This window comes from Petaurus breviceps, unplaced genomic scaffold, assembly GCF_028583685.1.
Source record: "Petaurus breviceps papuanus isolate PSGF00001 unplaced genomic scaffold, PetGlider_PUasm1.0 90626, whole genome shotgun sequence".
In the NCBI taxonomy this organism is placed as follows: domain Eukaryota; kingdom Metazoa; phylum Chordata; class Mammalia; order Diprotodontia; family Petauridae; genus Petaurus; species Petaurus breviceps.
In genome coordinates, this window is record NW_027187290.1 from 2513016 (window position 1) to 2530234 (window position 17219).

Sequence of the window (17219 nt, forward strand, 5' to 3'; positions counted from 1 at the left end):
AAGGAAGGAAGGAAGGAAGGAAGGAAGGAAGGAAAATAAGACCTGAAAAGCCACTTCTCCTATAATGTGAGAATTCTTTTCTTAGAAGTGGAAGGGAGGGGCAGCCAGGTGGCACAGTAACAGTGCCAGCCCCGGTGTCAGGAGACCTGGGATCGGTTCCGGCCTCAGATACTTGGCACCCACACAAAATAACTGGCCGTGTAACCTTGAGCAAGTTACTTAACCCCAATTGCTTTAAAAAAAAGAGAGAGAGAAGTGGAAGGGTTCCTTTGAGAGCTTGGGCACCACTTTGGCAGACCATAGACAAGCAGTCCTTGTCTCTGCCTTCTATATTTCCCCAAATTAGCAAAGCATTTCAAGAAATACTAGGCAAGCAAGAAATGGAAGCTCATTATCTACAACTGTGTGTGTATATATATATATATATATATATATATATGTATATATAATACATATATAATTTGAAGGAAACAGATAGGTACCACCTTAAATATTAACACTAATGATGGAGATTATTTCGGTATACTTGCAGAGATGGGAACAGAACAATCTACTTTTATTATTTCTGTGCAGTGCTTGCCTTAAAAATCCAATCCTTCTGACTGTCAGGTAAAAGGAAGATGGTTAAAGTACCATAGTTCAGTACCTTATTTACTAGAAAGTTATATTCTTATTGGCAGGTTGTGCTAAGAAGAATCCAGATATAGAGCCAGATGAGATATTTACACTTAAGGTATAAGGTACCCATTTCTTGAATAAAACATACACAAATATCCATTTTTTCCATAATTTCTCAACTAGTGAATGAGGAAGACTTAGTCACCACTGTAAGAAAGTGAGGAGAAAAAAAGCAGTGACAAAAAGGAATTGTGATCTTATCTATAGTGTAAACAGTTGTTACAGAACTGTAACACTTGATCTGACTACTCAACTATGTTTCCATACATGTTGCAGACAGATTAACAGGAGGAACTTAGTTGAGTTTCAGATGGCTAGACTATGAGCAGTAGACATGACCAAGAGCTCCTTCTGAGACCATTCTGTGTAGATTTGCCCTAGACTTTCTACACGCCCCCCTCACCAACTTCTAACTAGTGTTACTTGGAAGCCTACTAGAGGGAAGTGGGAATCAATGCTTGGAGAACCCAAAGATCAATGAATAAGGATTTTCCTACCTCCATCTCTTTATAATTAGCCATAAAAATGGCATACCTGTTTACAAAATAAGACCTAGGTAGAAGTATTGACTGTAGACCAGAAAAGCATGAAGGCAGGCAGCCCAGCAGGGAATCTCTTGATTACTGTTTTTGCCTGCAGCTACTGGAGCAGTCCAGATCACTGAAGCTCCAAGAGACAGATACATCTTTTTTATTTATTCTATTTTCCAAATTCCTTTCTTTGTAATAATATCATCTAAGAAAAAATTCTATTAATTAAATTTGGAAACTATTGAGAGGGCCTAATTCTGTCAGCCTGGACAAGATGCTCTTAAGACATTGTTCCCAAAAATAGTTTTAAAATAATGTTCTTAATGCATCATTAATGATAGGCAGTTATGAGTGTTCTCCCCACAAGTTCCTTTTGAAGATCTATACTGAGTGGATTGTTGCCTAAATACTAATAACAAATGATTTAGTCCTGGTACTAGCTAGGGGACTTGAGAAAGAAGAGTGGTCAGAGACCTGCTTCTTGTTCACCCCTTTTGGGAGAAAAACCCTCTCTCCAATGTGATACAGATCTGTGTCTGTCTTATGCAATGAGGCTAAGAGCTGTGGCCACATCTTTGGTTTCTCTTCTGAAAATGTAATCCTCTAGTTAACAGGGAGTACTCAATAGGTAAACAACATAGCATTTTCAGCATCATGCAGCAGTTAAATAAAGCAGTGGCTATAGTGGGTTGGACGTGGAGTCAGGAAGACTCACACTTACTGTAGGGCTTAACCTCTCTCAACCTGTTTCTTCATCTACAGAATGGGGAGTAATAATAACACTCACCTCACAGTCTTGCTATGAGGATCAAATGAGATAACATTTAAAATGCTTTACAAATCTTAAAACACTCTACAAACACATCATCATCATCAACATTCATTTTCTTATCTTCCTCTCCAGATTCAAGATCATGGATGATAGTGAGGTGAGAAATTTCCAAGGGTAGCTAACCCTTCTTCCCCACTCCATCCAACAGTATGAGTCCCTATATCAAGAGGACTCATCTACCTAACCAGCTGCAGCTTGGTAAACTGAGCGCTGCCAGCCTTAGCAGACACTGATGACCTCAGCTCTGGCTGAGCTCTGGGCTCCCCTATAAGCTTCATGTTTGCCACCATTTGGAGGGGACTTTTATTTTCACAAAGGAATTTTTACCCCTAGAGTTGTTTCCACAAACCATGTGCTGGCCCCACCACTTAGTGTCCATTCTAACCCCCCCCCACCCCAGTCTTGGAGCTAAGTCCCTATATGCATTTGGGTGGGAGGAACGTGGGTTTCCAGACTGAGTTGAGCCAATCAGACCAGCACCAAGACCAGGGGAAAAGGAAGGAAAATGGCTAGGGAAATACATGGAATCTGGAGACAAGGAAATAGAAAAGGGAAGAAACCATGAACTTAATGAAGATTAAAACATAATTAATAGGGGCGGCTAGGTGGCACAGTGAATAGAGCACTGACCCTGGAGTCAGGAGGACCTGTGTTCGGATCCTCAGACACTTAACACACAAAAAAACTAGCTGTGTGACCCTGGGCAAGTCACTTAACGCCAATTGTCCTCCAAAAAGCAAAAAAACAACAACCCATAATTAATTAGAAGAGGAGGGAGAAAAGGATAGAGAGCAAAGACTTCTCAAGAGTAGCTTTCTCAACACTGTCCTAGGAGGTTATTCACCAGGGCTAGGCCAGTCTAGGGGCTAAAGCACGACAGTTACTGAAAGTGCAGTGGAACCCCTAAAGAATAGATCTGGTAAAAGTGGAAAATAAATCTGGCCACACAGAACCTCCTCGAAGCATAGTTCCGACATGTCAACTTTATTCTCTGAGGAAAACAGACTTTTTCCAAGTCTGAGGGTCTGAAAGGACAGAGCATAGGTAGCAAGGGCTTTAGGAGCCACACAACTGGCAGCACTGAGCCCTCCTTCCAAAGAAAGGAAAAAATAGTTGGTAGTGAGTAACTTTGCAATAGGAACACCACAGAAAGATCAGCAGAGTGATTGAGATAGATGATGTCTGAGGAGGAGAAATGAATAGGCATTTGAAATAAACATTCATGTCAATTACCTGTTAAGTTTTCATTATGTGCCACACACTGTGCTAGGTCCTAGGGATATAAATATAATAAATGAAACTGTGGTCAAGTGCTTTACAATAAAGGACACTGAATCAAAAGGTCCTGGGGAAAGTGAAGACAAAACAACAAATTCTGCAAAGTTCTCTCAATGATAACGGAGCCGCTCCAAACACCTCTGGAATGGTTCAGAAGAATGATTACATCCGTAAGGGAAGAAGACAGCAAAGAAACAAGGACAAAAATTAGAGTCCCTAAGGAAGGCACCAATAAGTCCAACCAGAGAGTAGGAAAGTAGAAAAACAGAAACATTCTCCATTTCGCTAGATTCATGAAAAAGACAACAAATGAAGTAAAATGTAAAAATAAAGAAACAGAAGGAAACTTAATGGAACAAAATAAAAATAAAACCATCTTCAACCAACAAGTGTGATCTCTACCAGACAAGAATAGCCAACTTGAAGATGCCACACAAAGAGACAACCAAAGGCTTATGGGTCTCCTCAGAAACAGTGCAGAAAAGAAAGCCTGAACTCCATTCTCTAAGACTGCAGAAAAAAATGGCCCACAAACACCTTGAGTAGGTAGCAAAGTTCAAATCACAAGAATCAATGGAACAACAACAGAAAGAAACTCCAAGTTTAACTTAGGGACTCTTGCATTTGCGGTGGTGTATCCATAGGGCTTAGCACTGTACGTACAACAGAGTAATCATTTCATAAGTGTTTGTTGAATCGAACCAAATTATAGAACCAGACCTGTTTTGGGATAGGACTTTGATGGAAAGCCAAATGATAACCAGTGGTACTTAAATAGATTATCCTGCTTAAACTATTGTATTCAGTTGGCTGTGAATGAGGAAATCTAGACAAATGTGAACAGAGGAAGACATTTGGGAGTGAGATAATGCTATAATCTGGTTGTGTCATTCAAGGCTAGGATCTTCCCATGGCTGCCTTTTCTCATGAGTCCTTAAAGTTGTTAGGCTCAAGTTCAAGTTGAGGAATTTTTCTGACTTCAAACAGGCCTCTATAGGCTGGCTGGCTGGCTCCCTTCAAGTATTCTCCCCTATTCAAAAGCACTCTATGGCACTGGCCCAGAAATCAAATTTAGTCAAGAGGAATCCTTGGGATTTTGCAGATGAAGACCAAGCAAGTTGAGCAAAAGCCTATGGAAACTTAAAATTGGAAAATGTCAATGTTGAGACAGATATTTGGCATTCATTTTCTAAGGATATGCATAACATGTAGAAAATCTGGGGGAAGTGCGAGGACCCTGAAAAGTACAACCAATTACATGTAACTGAATACTTCTCTTTTAGCTAAATCTCACTTTACACATACCTCTTTAGACCACACACTAAGAAAATAAATTTGCCGATATTTGTTATCAAAAGATATGCAAAGAACTAATAGGATCTTAAGAAGGTACTGACCCCTTCAAAAATAATACCTTAGTTCTTTGCATCTCAGTGGAGAGGGTGCTAATTTCATAGCTGCTTTGGTAGGCAAGGCCAGCCCAATGCAAAAAAATTTTTTTTAAAGCAACTGGGGTTAAGTAACTTGCTCAAGGTTACACGGCCAGTTATTATTTCTGGGTGTGGTGCTGAGTATCTGAGCCCGGATTTGATCCAGGTCATCCCGACACTGGAGCTGGTGCTCTTACTTGCTGAGCCACCTGGCCGCCCCTAAGCAATTGGGGTTAAGTAACTTGCTCAAGGTTACATAGCCAGGTGTTTCTGGGTGGGTGCTAAGTGTCTGAGCCCGGGATTCGATCTCCAGGTCTTCTCAAACACTGGAACTGGTGCTCTTACTCGCTGTGCTACCTGGCCACCCCCCAATGCAAAATTTTGTAGAAGGTAGAATAAGATTCATTTTATATGTCTCCTTCCTCTTCTCAAGGAGCTCAAGAACTTCATGCTATCACTCCCAACCCTCCAATACCAAAGGCCCCACCCCCACTCCCTGACTTGTACTTGTGCAAGCAATGCCAGAACTTTCCTGCCCTTGGCTTCCCTACCTTCATCCCCATCACAATTTATCTTGTCCCCCAAGTGCAGGATTGTACAGTTACAAGGCTTAGAGGGAGAAGGGGGCCTTAGATATCACTCTTAGTCCAATCTTCTTATTTTACTGAGGAGGAAACTGAGACCCAGAAAGATGAAGTGTTTTGCCAGAGTCACATGGTAAGTTGTAGAACTAGAATTCAAACTTAAGTATTCTGATCCAGAGTGGCTAGATGGGCAAGGTTTATCCCTAAGCCCATTCTGACCTCTTCTAAGGGCACTTGGCCTACTCATGGCACCCAACTTGCTTTGGCTCATATTCTCAAGTTCAAAAAAAACAAATAAACAGAGAACCACAATCTTTACATTTCAGAGTTAGTGACCTTTTGGCCATTCTTGCTTCCCTAGAAGAGAATTTTACCTCCCACACTCACAAACCCACTTGGAGTGTTTTAACATAATTATTATTTCACTGCAGGGTGTTTAACAAGTGGGGTGATGTAGAAGCCAACAAACTCTAGAAAAGCATGGTGGGTGTTTCCATCACCATTGTAGTACATTGGATAGAGTACTGGATTTGACTTCAGAGGGACTGGAGGGCAAATCATGCCTTAGATACTAATGACTCTAGGCAAGTTACTTGATGTCCCAGCCTCAGTTTTCTCATTGCTGATGATTAATATTTGTTACCTGTTACCAACTTGCTAAAGGGGATATAATCCCAAGAGTCCTGATAATAGCAGCACTACTTCCCCCATTCCCCCACTCTCCCAATCAATGCCACTGTTTTCAACCAGACTCCTATAGTAACCATCTGGGGAAATGGCCCTTGTATAAAAGGGCCTACCCTCTTAGTCCCAGCTACTAAAGACCCAGAACAGAAAGTTGTCATCACCAAAGTCCTTAGCACTTTCAAATAGTCCATCATCAGGAAAGGAAATAGCTCATCAATGGAAATGGTATTGGAGCATATACGTCTTCATCTCATTTGCCCACAGGATCTTTCTTTTTTAATATTTCAATTTGTTATTTATTTATTTTGGACATTCTTTTCTTTTTAAATTTTCAGCTCTAAATTCTCTCTTTCCATGTCTTCTTCCACACCCATTGAGAAGGCAATGTCACATCAATTATACATACAAAATCCTGCAAAACTTATTTCTATATTAGCCATGTTGTTTTTTTAAAAAAGCAAAAAAAATAGTGAGAAAATTATACTTCAAACCTCACTCAGAGTTCTTCAGTTCTCTCTTAAGGTAAATGGCATTTTTTTTCATCATGACTCCTTTGTAATTGCCTTGGGTCATTGATCAGAGTAACCAAGTCTTTCACAGTTGATGATCACATACACACACAAACACACACACACACAAATAAATCTAAAAAAATAAAATTAAGGGGTGAGAGAGAAATGTACTGGGAAAAGGAGAAAGGGAGAGGTAGCATGGGGTAAATTATCTCACATAGAAGAGGCAAGAAAAAGTTTTTACAGTGGAGGGGAAGAAGGAGGTGAGAGGGAATGAATGAACCTTACTCTCTTTGGATTTGGCTTAAGGATGGAATAACATACACACTCAATTGGATATCTTACCCTACAGGAAAGTAGGGGGAAGGAGATAAGACATGGGGGTGATAAAAAGGAGGGTAGACTGGAGGAGGGCATAATCAGAAGCAAACACTTTTGAGAAGGGACAGAGTCAAAGGAGAGAATAGAATAAAAGGGGGGCAGGATAGGATGGAGGGAAATATAGTTAGTCTTTCACAACATGACTATTATGGAAGTGTAGCAGCAAGCACCCCAAGCGTCCTCAGGGTTTGCTGCCACCACAGGTTCTTGGATCTGCTTTGATAAAGGAAAGCAATTCAAAAGGGGTTAACAAGCTTACTTTAATCAGTCAGACATATATCGTTTACCTTGGTCAGGGGAAGAAGGTCAGCACCCCAACTTCAAAGTATACAGGCAGAATTATCAAGACAGAAACAGATCAAGTAAACAGCTTTCCAAATTGTCCAGCCATTACATCCATATCAAATCACAGAACACTTCTCAAAGTGAGCCCCAAAACAAAGCTACACATCAGGGCTTATATAGCCTTCTCCTGGCTCAGAGAATGTAACAACTTTATTGACTCACTGGCCAATGAAGAAGTATCTACTGAAAAACAAGCCTCCCACCCCAGGCTCCAGGTGCACTTTAGCCTAGGGGCAGGGAAGATCTTTAAAATTTACATTCGCATTACATTCGGCCCCAAGATCTTTCATGCCCATAGCATAGACAATTTACTTTTGAATTAGCACTAAACATCTCTTAGGTCACATTTTCAAGGTACAGAACTAAAGATACCAAAGTGGCCACTGGGCCTTAAACAAACACAAAGTACATAGCATTATCACTTCAATTCAAAGCAAGAGTTCAAATAAAGTTCTGGGGGGGGGTGTCCTTCCCCTCACACAGCTCCAGCCTCTGCTTCCAAGTACAGAGAGGGGGCTGGGCAACAAAACCAACAAGGTGGGGTCCCTGGAGATCCAAGGTACTTCATCCCACCCACCATAGTCACCAGTCCATCCTCCCCCTGGGTCCCAAACTGTGGGATACAGCCAGGAAACACACTCAGTGCCCCTGCTTTGCTGCTCAGTTCTTATCTTTTTTTGTGGCTGAATTCCAAACTCCTGGGTTCCTTCTCGTCCCGCAGGCAGCAGCCGCTCCTGGCTTCTGCCCAGGTCCCGATGCAGGCAGCTCACCATTCCTGCTCTCAGCTCAGTGAAGTCTGCATGCAGGCCGTTCTTCTCTCCTGCTCCATGGCTCCACAGAGTCACAGCTACCACAACTGGGAAACAAACAATTATCCCAGCACCCATACTTTCCTTTTACTCTGCAGATCCTGTTCATGACTCCATTTTGTAGCAGCAAGCACCCCAGCGTCTCCAGGGTGGCTGCTCACACAGTTTCTTGGATCTGCTTCGATAAAGGAAAGCAACTCAAAATGGGTTAACAAGCTTACTTTAATCAGTCAGACATATATCGTTTACCTTGGTCAGGGGAAAAAAGGTCAGCACCCCGAACTTCAAAGTATACAGGCAGAATTATCAAGACAGAAACAGATCAAGTAGACAGCTTTCCAAACTGTCCAGCCATTACATCCATACCAAATCAACATCTGGGTTTTTTCAAAGGGGGGGGGGGCGGCTCAGGACAACCGCTTCCCAGAATCCGTATCAAATCACAGAACACTTCTCAAAGTGAGCCCCAAAACAAAGCTACACATCAGGGTTTATATAGCCTTCTCCTGGCTCAGAGAACGTAACAACCTTATTGACTCACTGGCCAATGAAGAAGTATCTACTGAAAAACAAGCCTCCCACCCCAGGCTCCAGGTGCACTTTAGCCTAGGGGCAGGGAAGATCTTTAAAATTTACATTCCCATTACAGGAAGTGTTTTGCATGACTACACATTTATAATCTATTTCTAATTGCTTGCCTTCTCAATGAGGGTGGGTAGGGAGGGAGGAAGGGAGAGAATTTGGAACTCAAAGTTTTAAAAACGAATGTTAAAAGTTGTTTTTACATGCCACTTGGAAATAAGATATACAGGCAATGAGGTATAGAAATCTATCTTGCGCTACAAGAAAATATAAGGGAAGGGGATAACAGAAGTTGGGAGTGGTGATAGAAAGGAGGGAAGATTAGGAGGAGAGGTAATCAGAATGCATGCCATCTTGGGGTGGGGGAAGGGGAGAGATGGGGAGAAAATTTGGAACTGAAAATCTTGTGGAAATGAATGCTAAAAACTAAAATAAATTAAAACAAAAATAAAAACAAGGGAAAAAAAGAATGCAAACTCATTGAGAAAAGGAATTTTTTTCCCTTTTGTATTTGTATTCTCAGCACTTAGTACAGTGTTTTGCACATAATAGGCACTTAAATTCTTTTTCATTCCACAAACAAACTCAGATACTTGTCTGATGTTTCTGTTAGTGCATTATCCACTAAATCCATATGTATGTTTCCCTTGGATAGCCTTTTGATTCCACACTTGGATTTTACTCATTTCATATGCTTCAATCCAGAGGCAAACTTCTTCCAGTTATATCCTATAAATCCATTTCATGGTTCTTGGTAGGCCTTTATAGCTACCATAATGGTTTCAGAACACACAAAGTCTCCACTGTACACCCCTCTAACTGTCATTCTCTATTCTGTTGCTACCCCCTCCCCTCTTCAAAAAATGGATGATAGTTTGGAATTTGAGTTTTGGAATAATAATATTTTTGGAATAATATAATAATTATATAATATATGTTATATATTAATGAATATTATATACAATATATAATAATATAACCTATAATCATTTTTAATAATAATATATTGTTATATTTGTCATTGTTATTGTCATTAATAACTATTGTATTATTTCTAAGCCTGGACAGTAAGACATGACTTCCTCCACAAAAATATCCCCTTGGAATAGCTAGGATGTAGGAGCATATACTTGACATAAAATATTGGTAAAAATCTTAAAATTCAATCAACCTCTGTGGCCTTTGTTCAACCTGAAGCCAAATAACTGGTTTGACTGGATTTTGTTTTTTACTGAATTGCCATGTTGTTTCGGTGTTGTATAGAAAGCCTGTGTGTGCCTTGTCCATTTCACAGTCATGAAACCCTAAACATAACCTAGTCCTATTTGCTATGTGATAAGGAACTCCCACTGGCTTAGAGGATGCTAAATATATACTACTTGGATTCTGATTCCATTTGGGTGATCTCATGATCTCTCTCTCTCTCTCTCTCTCTCTCTCTCTCTCTCTCTCTCTCTCTCTCTCTCTCTCTCTCTCTCTTTCTCTCTCTCTGTTTCTTTTTCCCTTTTACTCTCCAAGTCTTAGTTTTTAAACTTTAATGATTTTATACTGCACTAAAACTTTTGAGACCACACACACACACACACACACACACTTATGTAGGCCCAGATTTTAGAGTTGGAAGGTATCTTAGTGATTACCTAGTCTAACTCCCTCATTTTCCAGATGGAAAAACTGAGGCTCAAAAAGAGAAAGTGGTTTTCCGCAAAGCAGTAGCAGAGTTAGGAGTAGGACGAGGGTCTCCTGAGTTAGCACAGTGCATTAACTTCAAATAGCATGCATCACCAATCTAGACAAACAAGCTAACACAGAACCACATAACTGGAAATGCGACAGTTAGAAGAAGATCTGTAATACCATCGAGTCCAGCCAACCTCATTTTGTAGAAGAGAAAAGGGAGACTCAGAGAGGGTAAGGGCCTTACCCAAAGTCACACAAAATTAAGCATCTTAGAAAATGGACACATTTGCTCAGAGATAGGATGTACATACACTATGACAGACTTTGTTTTGATACAAAGAGAAAGGGGTTGATTGAGGCCAATGTGTAGAATTGCCAGATGAGAGAGAAGCTGAGTTACCCCTCCTCCCCTGAGTGGAAGAAACACATCCAAAGAGAATTCCAGTTGAACCACAAGCTGCATTAGCCCAAACAACCATTAAGATGATCTTTTACCAGGGAACACTGAGTATTCAGTGTCATTAAGCTCTGTGCTCTCAGGGACAGAGCAAAGAAGTAAAGCTATTACTTGTATTAAAAATTAATTAGTTGTGGTGGAAAAAGAACAGAGAGTTATATATTCCAAGACTGAACTCACAGAGGTCAGCCTCTCAATTGCACAATAAATAGAGAAAAAAAGCATTGTACAACTTTGCCTCTACAACCCCTCCTACCCACAGGTGTTAGTTTTTTTCAAGTACTCATTAATTAAATATTTGCTTAGCACCTACTGAGTGAAGGGTACTGTGTAGTGCCCTGGAAATACAAGGGTATATATAATGCAAACCCTACTCTCAAGGACACTTCAATCTAATTTGGGGGGGGTATTCATGCCCATAACTATGACACAAGGAACAGGGCTAAGCAAAATAGTAGGAGAAATTGAGCAGGGATCAGTCACTTTTCTAAGGTAGGGAAAGGATGGAGGCAGAGAAGTTGAGGAAGGGTTTGTGAAGGAGGTGAGCCTTGAAGGAATGGAGGGGCATCAAAAGATGGAGGTGGGAATGGGGGAAAAGATCCATCCAATGCATAGAGAACAGCCTGGTCAAAGGCATGAAGCAGAAAAGATGAGAAGGAACGGTAGTCCAGTTTAATCAGAATATAAAGTATGCCATACAAAGCAGTTTACGAAGAGAAAAAATATACAATATGGTTCAAGGACCTTAAATGCCAAGACCTGGACATAATGCTTTACTTGCAGGGTAATGGGGCTAGACTGAAAGTTTTTTTAATATAAGAAGAACTGAAGAGATTCTTGAATACTCTCACTAGGAAGGCAGGGGTGTGAAGGCATGATAGAGGATATTAACTGAGGGTAGAAAGACCAATTAGGAGGCTAATAAAATATTTTATGTATGGAGGGCTAAATAAGGGTGGTGTAAGAGAAGTTGAGAGGAGGGGGCAAGAAGCATTGGTACTTACTTAATTAGATGTATGGGGTAAAGGAGAGGGAAGGGTCAAAGATGAGACCTAGGTCATGAGCCTAGATGAATAGAAAGCTGGCAATACTAGCAAAAGAATTAAACAACCTAGAAGAACGGGCACATTTTATGGGAAGGATAGGAGTCCAAGTTCAGACAGGTGCTAAGATCTCCATCCAACCAAAGAAGTTAAGACTGGACATCCAAGTAGAATGCAGGTGTGGAGAAAGAGACTTAGGAGTTATGGTCATAGAAGTCATAAATTAAGTCATGGGAATGGATGAGATGGCTAAGGGAAAGAGTGGTTGAAGGGGGGAAGAATAGAACCTGGGGGGGCTACCCCCATTTAAGGAGCAAGAAGAGGATGAAGAACCTGCAAATGAGAAAGACAGTAGACAAAGAGGTATGAGGGACTCTAGGAGAGTGCAGTGTCACAGACGTAAAGGGATAAAAGAGTATCTAAGAGGAAGTAGCACACAATGACAAAAGATGGAGACACCAGACACATTTGTTGGTGGATTTGAACCAAAGTTGGTCACCAAAAACCTTCAGGATTTTTTTTTGCAAAACCCCCTAAAAATCTGTTAAGGGGGGTGGGGAGAGTCACTAGTCATTACCCAAAATGGCATTCCCTACCTGTCAGCTGCCCTATCAGTTAAAAGATCATCAGAATTACCTGGAACATTCAGAACAGACCTCCTGAAGAGAGATATAAAAAATAATGGTAAATGAACACTAAACACAGGGAAATCTATGGTCTAACAAGAAAACTTAATTTGCAATATTTGCCAAATTGCTGTATTCTCTCATAGAAAACTGTTTTCAGTCCACTCAACCTTCCAGATCTTACTCAGGTAAACAGCTATGTGACAATGCCTTCCTTCTTCATTTTATACTTGTGATGTTGCTTTCTTGAAATCAAGAATAAGACATTTCTTCCTGCTGAATTTCATCATACTAGATTCAGCCCAATGTTCTATTCTGTTGAGATCATTTTAGAGATTAACTGTAATGTAGCATGTTAGCTATACCTCCTAGCTTTAGATCATCTGCAGGCTTGATAAGAGTGTATTTATGTCAGGGGTGGGGAAGCTGGGGCCTTAAGGCCACATGTGGCCTTCTAAGTCCTCAAGTACGGCCCTCAATAAAATAATTTGTTCTGTAAAACTTGGACTCAGTCAAAAGGCCACACCCAAGGACCTAGAAGGCCACATGTAGCCTTGACACCAGAGGTTCCCCACCCCTGTTATATATATTTATCCTCCTCATTGGTTAAAAATGTTAATCAGCACAGGGCCGGGCACAGAGGGCTGGGGATGCAACTCTGAAGACCTCTATCCAAGTTAACATACACTACAAATGACTGGGTTTTGATTAGTCATTTATCCATCTCCAGCTTCATGTAATTCTATCTTCTAGCCCACATATCTCCATAGTTTTTACAAGGATAGCATGAGACATTTTATCTAAAGGATAACAAAACACTTCACCAAAATACAGGCAATGTATAACTGCAATATCTGCTCGATCAACTCATATAGTGACTATTGAGAAAGGCAATGAGCTTCGGGTAGGATGATGTGCCCTAGATGAAGCCACATTGGCTCTTTGGAATCCCTTCCTCTTCCAGCAGTTCACTAACCATTTTCTTAATAATATGTTCTTCAAGAGTTTTCACAAGATGCGTCTATATATAGCCAGGGCTCTGAACCTTTCAGAGGGTCTGTTAACTTAAATGGGAAAACAAATACATTGTTATTTTCACTCCCTTCAAACTGAATCTTAACATTGCCTTCGATTATAAATGGAGATGATGTTATTCCATGTATAAATGGCCCCCTTATTGAGTCTGCAAATGGCAAAAAACTAGAGGTGTAGCTAACATGCTAAATTATAGCTGAGCCGTAAAACCATCTGATAGGATAGAACACTGGGGTGAATCTATTACTGTAAAAGAGAAAAGAATACGATTGACAGATCATAGAGGGACACATGAATGCCTAGATGAATAACACATAGATACATACACAGATACACAGAAAGATAGAACATTTCTTCAGTTGCTACTGCATGCTAAATGCTGAGCATAGTGCTAAGAGATAGGGATTTTAAGAAGATACTGGTCTCTACTTTCAGTGAGCTTGCAGTCTAATGGGGAAAAACAACAAAGGCAGGTAGAAAGGATGGCGATGGGGAAGGAGAGGCACCAGGGGACAGAGGAAGAAAGGCAGATGGCATAGAGAGTGAGAGGGGAGGGAAGTGAATTGCATGGCTTGGACTTGTAATGATATGATGATTCTAGACAAGCCTCCCTAATTAGCAAAGTACTCTCAGGGTAGAGTCATCCTCAGAGGGAAAGACAGCCGGTGTGCGGAGTGAGCTGGGAGAGGTTCAAAGCTTTCACCAGGCTGCCAGGGCTCCCAGATGCAACAAAAGTTAAGAACCTCTGTTCTAGAATGTTTACAACTATCAGACCTTCAGTTTCAAAGGCCCTCACAGGCCACCTAGTCTAACATACAGCTGAGTAGTAACCCTCTCTATAGTATCCTCAACACCAAGTCAGTCATCAGAAAGAGAAAATTTCAGTCCATTTGTGATTTTGTCATATGATGCTAACGTGCTAGATATATTTTTTCACAGAATTGACCATGTCATGGATATGTTATAGTGATAGCTAAGCATTCTTTGTCAGTGCAATGCTACTGCTTTTAGATAATGCCTGAAGATCAGAGCCAGCACTAAGGTAGGATAGCTGAGGCCAACATCTAGGCTAGGGGACATGCTTCCTATTGAGTATAGTCATCTTCCTTCCCTTCACACACATACTCACCTGAATGCTCCAGGTGCTAGGATTACTAACCACAGTTCTACTGAGAAAGGGACAAAAGGTAGTGCTTGGCCACAACCATGTAATTCCAAAATGATAACATTTTTTCTTCCAAAATAACTTAGAACAACTTTCTCTGTTTATTCTGAAGTGTTTGTATGGGGTTGATTATGTTAGCCAAAAGAACAAGGTAAAGAGTAAGGTATCTGAGTCAACATGGATATTTCCAGTTAGTTAATCTAGGAAATACACCAAGACCACAATCATAAAGGAATTACTGCATTGTCCTTGGGAGCGGAGTCAAGATGGCGGAGTAGAAACAGGGCTTCTGCTGGGCTCTGGCTCCCACCACCTCCAATTCATGTAAAAGGTGACTCTGAACAAACTTTGGAGCTACAGAACCCACAAAATGACACGGAGAAGGTAACCTTCCACTGAGGACAGTCGAGCAGGCTGGCAGGGAGCAGCCAGCACAGCACTCTGGGAGCCGACCCCAGCCCTGCAGGAGCCCAAGGTTTTAGCCCCAGGGTGGACTGACCAGCTGCAGGCTAGAGGGACTTCATATCACCAGCAGTTGTGGAAGTTTCCAGAATTATCAACACCTAGATGCTAAGGACAAAGTGAAAGGTCAGCAGTGAGGACTTTGGGATCCAGTAGTTGTGAGTGCGGTTGGCATTTATCCCCTGGAGGGAGAAGCCGCTGAGGCTCCAGGGCTGTGCAGCTGCTGCCACGTGGCAGCTTCAGCTCCTCCTGGCCTGCAGACTGTAGGGGGACCAAGTGACCAGTCTGAGGGATCTTGCTTTAACCTGGTTGGATCTGGATCACTGTCTAGGGTGGAGGTCCTGGGGTGTGTGACCAGCTTGCCAGAGCATGTGGAGGCGGGCACCCAACTAATAACTTCAGCAGCTGAAAAAATCCCAGCATTTGGGATGAAGCTCCCCTGTCTGGTAGCAGAGTCCCACTGTGGCAAAAAGGCCCAAAAGTCAAGTAATTGAGTGGCAACATGAGTAAATGAGGGAAGCAAAGCAAACAGAGGAATCCAACATTAGACTCCTATTTTGGGGACAAAAAGGATCAAAGCATGGAACAGGAGGAAGACAGTGAAGTCAGAACTCCTGCACCAAAAGTTTCCAAGAAAAATAAGAGCTGGTTACAGGCCATAGAGGAGCTTAAAAAGGATTTTGAAAATCAAATAAGAGAAGTGGAGGAAAAATTGGGAAGAGAAATGAGAATGATGCAAGAAAATTATGAAATGAGAGTCAACAACCTGACTGAAGAAAATATCACCTTAAAAAAAGACTAACCTCAGCAAGTAAAAGCACCGGCCCCAGAGTTGGGATGACCTGGGATTGAATCCAGGCTCAGATACTTAGCACCACAAGCAGAAATAACTGGCCATGTAACCTTGAGCAAGTTACTTAACCCCAATAGCTTAAGAAAAAAAATAGACTAACTCAGATGGCAAAAGAGGCTCAAAAAGGCAATGAGGAGAAGAATGCCTTAAAAAGCTGAATTTGCCAGATGGAAAAAGAATCTCAAAAGCTCACTGAGGAGAATCATTCCTTCAGAATTAGATTGGAGCAAATGAAAGCTAGTGACATTATGAGAAATCAAGGTACTATTAAACAGATCCAAACAAATGAAAAAATAGAAGGCAATGTGAAATATCTCACTGGAAAAACCACTGACCTGGAAGATAGATCCAGGAGAGATAATTTAAAAATTATTGGACTACCTGAAAGCCATGATAAAAAAAAAGAACCTAGAAATCATCCTTCCAGAAATTCTCCAGGAAAATTGCCCTAATGTTTTAGAACCAGAGGGCAAAATATAGGTTGAAAGAATCCACCAATCACCTCCTGGAAAAGATCCCAAAAAGAAAACTCCTAGGAATATTATAGCCAGGTTCCAGAGTTCCCAGATCAAGGAGAAAATATTACAAGCATCCAGAAAGAAACAATTTGAATATTGTGGAAACACAATCAGGATAACACAGGGATCTGGCAGCTTCTATACTTAAGGATCAAAGGGCTTGGGATGTGATATTCCAGAGGGCAAAGGAGCTGGGATTAAAACCAAGAATCACCTACCCAGCAAAACTGAGTATCATGTTTCAGGGGAAAATAGGGTCATTCAGTGGAATAGAGGACTTTCAAGCATTCTTGATGAAATAAAAACAGAATTGAATAGAAAATTTGACATTGAGATACAAGAAGCAAGAGAAGCATGAGAAGGTAAACAGGGAAAAGAAATCATAAGGAACTTATCAAAGTTGAACTATTTACATTCCTCCATGGAAAAATAATAATTGTAACTTATGAAATTTTTCTCAGTATGAGAATAATTGAGGGGAATAGAAATGTTTATACACACACACATATACAGATACATATATGTCTATATAGGAGGGTATATGTGTGTATGAATACATATGTGGATGTGTGTATATATGTGTACAGGTATACATAGATAGAGGGCACAGGACCAGTTTAATGGGAAGGGATGATATTTAAAAGGTGAAATTAAGATGTGAGAGAGGAATATAATGAGAAGAGATGGGAAGAGACAGAATGGGGTAAAGTATCTCATATAGAAGAGGTAAAG

The 17219-nt window shown here is 40.9% G+C and overlaps 1 long non-coding RNA gene and 1 pseudogene across 1 annotated transcript in view; both read right to left on the reverse strand.

Annotated features, from left to right (window-relative positions):
• Positions 1-8621, reverse strand: part of LOC138143069 (uncharacterized) — a 122405-nt gene extending 113784 nt beyond the window's left edge. Inside the window, exon 1 of the long non-coding RNA XR_011163597.1 lies at positions 8316-8621. This is a non-coding gene — a long non-coding RNA (uncharacterized lncRNA). The remainder of the gene's footprint in view (positions 1-8315) is intronic.
• Positions 1-17219, reverse strand: part of LOC138143068 (ragulator complex protein LAMTOR1 pseudogene) — a 151153-nt pseudogene that overhangs the window by 24990 nt on the left and 108944 nt on the right.